We start from the raw sequence: 6201 nt of genomic DNA on the forward strand, positions 1-6201 counted from the left end.
GAGAGGAAACAGCAAGTTACAGAATGGTCTCAAAAAAAAAACAAAAACAAAAACAAAAAAACAATTCTCCTCAAGAAAACAAAAGAATAAAAACAGAAGTGAGATCCAGAGACAGCTTAGTTGGTTACAGCTTAATTGGTTAATTAGTTCTAGCTAAATGTCTTACCTTATTCAACTCAGCTGACCTACTGTAATTCATTAAGTTCAGCTGTGTGACTTACTGAAACTCAGCCATTTGCAAGAAGGTATTCCCAAATTAATTAATTTCATTAAGCATGATGGCTTCATATTGGTTTGGTTTGGTTTGCTAGGCTCAGTAAAGGAGCCTAATTTAAATCAATGGCCTCCAATTTTAACACAAAATAACTTTTTTAAATGTAAAGATAACACAGGTTAAGAAAGCAAACTTGACTATCCTGTTCTGTGACAAATAGCTGTTATTTGCAAAAAGGACTCCCTGGGTTGAGGGAGACCAGAGCTCCACTTAGCAAGGCCACTCAGGAAACAGATGGACCAACTTGAGTTCTGTTTCTGTGTGAGCTCATCTGGGGAATGAGACACTGAATCTTCTGAGTGGAAAAGTGGAGTCATGCAAGCCCTCCTGGCTTCTGCAGAGGTGAGAGCTGACGTTCTGGGAAGGGAACTGACATATTCCTCTGCATTTTATGGCACTTCCAGACTAAAATATAACTTTCTGGCCTCCATTTCAGTGAACTTTGAACTTCCTCATAATTCACATTCCCCTTTTTAGAAACCATAATTTTTATGTGAGGGATAACATTTCAGTGAACTTTGAACTTCCTCATAATTCATACTCCCCTTTTTAGAATCCATAATTTTTATGTGAGGGATAACATTTTCTGTTTTACAGCCTGATCCTGGCTACTTACAGAATGACTGCACTTTAAACTCAAGGTCATCTTTGCACCCTGTAGCCCCAGCCCTTAAAAGAGACAAACACTGGCAGAGAGATGGTCCCAGGAGAGCAGTCAGGAGGAGGCACTGGAGTTCAGAGCTCCAGTCCCAGCTCTGCCCATCTGGCTCCTATGGCAAGGGTTGCATCCAGCATGTGGACGTCCCCTCTCCTCAGTGAGGCTGTGAACCCTCTGAGGTCAGTGCAGTGTCAGAACAGCGACATTGACATCTGTCTGGCTCAATGGCCTTCAAGGTGTCCTAAGTTTACAAAGCTCTTTCCCAAGCGTCTCTCAGTCGTCTCCCATAACAAGCCTCGGGGCCCAGTAGAAGAGGCTATATTAACTTCAGTTTACAGATGAGGAAACCAAGACTTAGTGACGCAAAAGTGACGGGACCCACCCCAAGTAAGTCAACAAATTGGTCACAAAGTTCGGCACAGGACCTTATTCTCCCTTCTTCTTCAGCCACAGCCTCATTTTTGCCTCTTTTATATCTTCTGTTTCCCAGGTAGATTTTGTTCCATAAAAAGGGGTCTGCCGCTTTAAAAGGTGTTTGAAAGCTCCAGAATAATGTTTCCAAATTCCCAACTAATACTTTAGTATTCAGGAATGAGAAATTGAAATTTCTGGGAATTCATGAACATTCCTGAAATTATACTTTTTTTTTTAAGACAGGGTCTTTACACTCTGTCACCCAGGCTGGAGTGGCATGATCATAGCTCACTGCAGCCTCGAACTCCTGGGCTCAAGTGACCCTCCTTCCTCAGCCTCCTGAGTAGCTGAGACTATAGGCACATGCCTGTAGAATATGCCCCTAACATCTTCAAGTTAGCCATTAGGGTATTCCTGGCTATTTCGTTTTCTTCTTTTGTGAAGACAGGGTCTTACTGTGTGACCAGGCTGGTTTTGAACTCCTGGCCTGAAGCTATCCTCCTGCTTCCGCCTCTCAAAGTGTTGGGATTACAGGTGTGAGTCACTGCACCTGTCTCATATTTTCTGTAACATTGTATTTACATGCTTTTAAATAATAATGAGAGACCAAAATAATAAACAGTTAAAAATTTCAGTGACAAATTGATGCTAAAAGTTTCAGATTCTTTTCTTATGGTTTATTATTATTACGAGCCAGTGTGTTGTGACAACATTATTTCAATAATGTAAAAATTCCATCTGATAATAGACACTGGATATAGAAATCATTAAAAAGGAGGAAATATTATTGCAAAACAAATGCCGGATAAGAATCACTTAAAAATGGAAAAACAATAGCACAAACACTTAATTTTAAACGTTATTATTTTTAAAACAAACTTTTAAAACACAAAGCTTTAATTGCTCCATCTGACACTTTTGATCTTTGCTTTGTGACAAATATTCTAGATGTAGAAAACATTTTTTTTCATTTTTCATTGACGTTGGTTGAGTGTGCCCCTACCATCTTCAAGTTAGCCATTAGGGTACATATTGCTTTACAGAAGCTTATTTCCTTTTTTAATGATGCTTTATTGTTGTTATTATTTTGGTCTACTTACCCTGGTCTTGATTTTGCTGTTGAGATCCATGTTGTTCTTGCTAATTCAGAGTTTGGAGCAGTTTCTGATTTTTGTTGGAGTGTTCTACAACAGCAGTCACGTCTTCTTTTTGCGTCTCCCCTGTTAAAGTATTTACAAAGAACTGTAGCCTATAGTGAATATTCAACACTTGGAAATGCCAGTGATCATTGTTGGGAAGTGTTCAAATAACTCACATTCTAACATTCAGATTCACTAACAAGGTTCATGGAATCACTTGTTGGAATTGCCAATTTCAAGACTCATTTTGCTTTCAAAATTTGTTTTTTTCCAACACTGCTCATAGGACTTGTATAAGTATCTTATGTGTGTAAATTACCAATTTTTTTTATTTGCAAAAATGACTTACCATCAGAAGCAGACCAGGCCACACACACCTATAACCAGTATGTGCTGGTAAGCTGACTCTCCTGGGGAGGGGAAAAAAAAGCCCTGATATATAAGGGTTTGCCAGATTCTGAGGGGAGGCATAAGTGCTCCCACAGTGGTCAATGCCCAGCTACATAAGGGATGTCACTGAGAGCTGGGAAGAGCGGCTCACAACTGGCTCTTCCTGAACCAGCTCCAGAACACCACTGCCTCTGCCCTGGCAACAGCAGTTGGAAGACTCATTAGATGATGGCCTTTTCTCTCCTCTGCTCCCCAGTTCCATTCAGAACTTCACTTTCAGATGGATGCCTCAGTATTTTCTACTCCCACTTTTGATTTGTTGTCAGTGGAGTCCTTTGAACTGGTAACATCTAGTTCAACATGTTGATTGCTAAGCTTTAATTCTCACACAAGAACACGTTTACCGGGTTCCTAGATGTCTTAACTTCTTTTTCTCAGAAATTGGCATTTGGAAAAACATAATGTTTCTGAGAAATGCTGGGAAGGAATTCCTGCCAAAAACACAAATCCAGGAAACCCGAGTTAAACCCATTTGCTTGACTGATCATGATCCTATTGGATACATCCTCATGGGTCTCAATTTTGCCCACGGCTCATTTTCATTGATCTCATTTTAGAGGGTTTTAGGTATGGAGTACTCAGGATTTGGTGTTAAGTTTAGTGATTTTTCAGACAGGCTGATCACCAGAGCTGCACCAGTGATCATTTGACTTTACGTCTGACCCTGTGCACGGGTGGCTACTTGTCACCTAACCTCAGTTCTCCTCTTTTTCTTTATTAGAAAAAAACAACATCAGCACAGTCCCTCCTGGAGCTAGGAATGGCCAATAGAAGTGGTGCATAACTTCTGGGAAATGTCCTTAAATAAAGGCGGAATACTCTTCATTGTTTTTTCTCCTTCATCTGGCCAGAATGTGAATATGATGGCTGGAGCTATAGAAGTCACACTGGACCACAGAGTGACCTTGGGAGTAGAAGCCACACATGAGGGAACAATAAGTTAAAAGGGGCCTGGGTTCCTGATATTGTGGGAGCCCATATCAGTCCTAGACTGCCTTCTTCCAGGCTTTTATACAAAAGCAAAACAATCTTATGCAAACCACTATTGATATGTGGTTTTCTATCACTCATAGCTAAAACAAATTAACCAGCATACCAATGCATTGCATTCTGTTAAATAGTTTATGGGGTGCCACTGTTTTGGACTAGTCTCCTACACTAGGTCCAGAATGAAGTCACCTGTGCTAACTGCCACATCGTCAAACCAGACTTTGAAATGAGACTGTTTTCCAAAAACACAGGAGATTGCAGGCACCCTAATCAGCACAATAAAAAGCGCCCTCTGCTTTAACCCTATAAGGAAAGTAACTTTGAAAATGGCCAATCTGCTGTTTGTTCCCTGTTTCTGCTTTCTTCAGCCCTCTTTTATCCATAAAGCCAAACTTCTCTGCCCAGCTCACTGGAATACTCATTCTATTTCATAGAATGAAATGTTGCCTGGTTCTAGAATCATAAATAAAAGCCAATTAGATTGTTACAAAAAATGTGTTGTAATTTTGCCTTTAGGGAGTTCCTAGTGAAAGCAAAGGCCACTAGCAAGAATTATTGAAAGGTTGGTGTTGGGGGTGACAATGAAAGACCATCGCATTATCCAGTGACTCAGAAGGTGTGGGAGGCTGCTGCATCTCGTGATAATGGATGATAAATTTGGAATAGAAGAGACTGTGGTTTCATCCATGCCTGTCTTCCCATCTGCCAAGAAGGCTGATAAATAAGCTTTTATACTGCTCTAAGTTGGTAAAAGAAGTTTTCAGATTTTTAATCTTTAAGGATCTTTTCACAAATGCCAGTGATCTTTCCTTTTCAAGACAGAGTTTCACTCCTATCACACAGGCTGGAATGCAGTGGTGAAATCTCAGCTCACTGCAACTTCTACCTCCCAGGCTCAAGTGATCCTCTCACCTCAGCCTCCTGAGTAGCTGGGACTACCGGTGTGCACCATCATGCCCAGCTAATTTTTGTATTTTTTCTAGAGACGAGGTTTCGCCATGTTGCCCAGGCTGGTCTTAAACTCCTGAGCTCAAGTAATCCACCTGCCATGGCCTCCTGAAGTGCTGGGATTATAGGCCTGAGCCACAGCGCCTGCCTCTATGCCTATAGCAGACCCCTCAAAGGCTAGAACGTACCTTATTGTTCTGCCAGTGAATGGTTTAGGAACTGGCTGAAGGAACTGGAGGATTCAGTCTAGGAAGAACTTACAGGAGTTGGGATTGGGTTTGCAAGCTGCTTTCACACATCTAAATAAAAAAGATTTAGCCTTCTTCACGGAAGGCCCTAGGCCAAAACCAGAACCAAAATGTGGAGGCTGCCAGCTTTACCCTAAATTAAAGAGAAGCCTTCTATCCATCAGAACTGGATGGAGGTAGCTTTTTGATAGCACCTCTCCACTGGTGGGAATATTTAATCAAAGGATGCAAAAGGAGTCATAACTGAGCAGCAGTTCCCATATGCCATCCTATGTATTGGTATCTACCTGTCTATAAAATTTTCCAGGTCTCAGCCAGGCGCAGTGGCTCATGCCTATAATTCTAGCAATTGGGAGGCTAGGGTGGGAGGATCTCTTGAGCCCAGGGGTTACCAGTCTGGGCAACATACGGAGAACCTGTCTCTACAAAGAATTTAAAAATTATCCGGGCGTGATGGTGTACACTTGTGGTCCCAGCTACTCAGAAGGCAGAGGCAGGAGAATCACTTGAGCTCAGGAGGTCAAGGCTACAGTGAGCTGTGATTGTGCCACTGCACTCCAGCCTGGGTAACAGAGCAAGATCCTGTCTAAAAAAAAAAAAAAAAAAAAATTCCAGGTCTTGTTTTCCAAATGAGAGAAAAAAGACAATGTGGTATATTTAAAAAAAAAAAAAAAACAATTGCAGTTTTCTTTATTACAAGATTATGTTCTGTTTCAGGAGGTGTTATAATGTCTTTCTTCAGTAGGTGGTATTAGCTATTGTTGTGTACCATCCTAATATGACAAGGTAAAATCTTAGCAATCCCATATAATTCCATTAAAATTTACACTAGCTGTGAGATCCGGAAGTCTGGTAACCATCTGGTAATATGGACAAGATGACACCTCGTTGTCTGAATTGACCTTCCAGGATTTGTAGTTTATTCAAGTGGCTACTAATGTGATTCTTTTGTGCTTTTAGCAGCTAGATAATTTCATGGTGCAAGTCAGAGAAACCAGTAATATGGTCCACTTGCTTACAGTAACTTAAACTTTATTAACTAAGTATTCATTTTTGACACACAGAGCTACTTTTTCATAG

Source organism: Cebus imitator, unplaced genomic scaffold (assembly GCF_001604975.1).
Source record: "Cebus imitator isolate Cc_AM_T3 unplaced genomic scaffold, Cebus_imitator-1.0 Scaffold149, whole genome shotgun sequence".
Lineage (NCBI taxonomy): Eukaryota > Metazoa > Chordata > Mammalia > Primates > Cebidae > Cebus > Cebus imitator.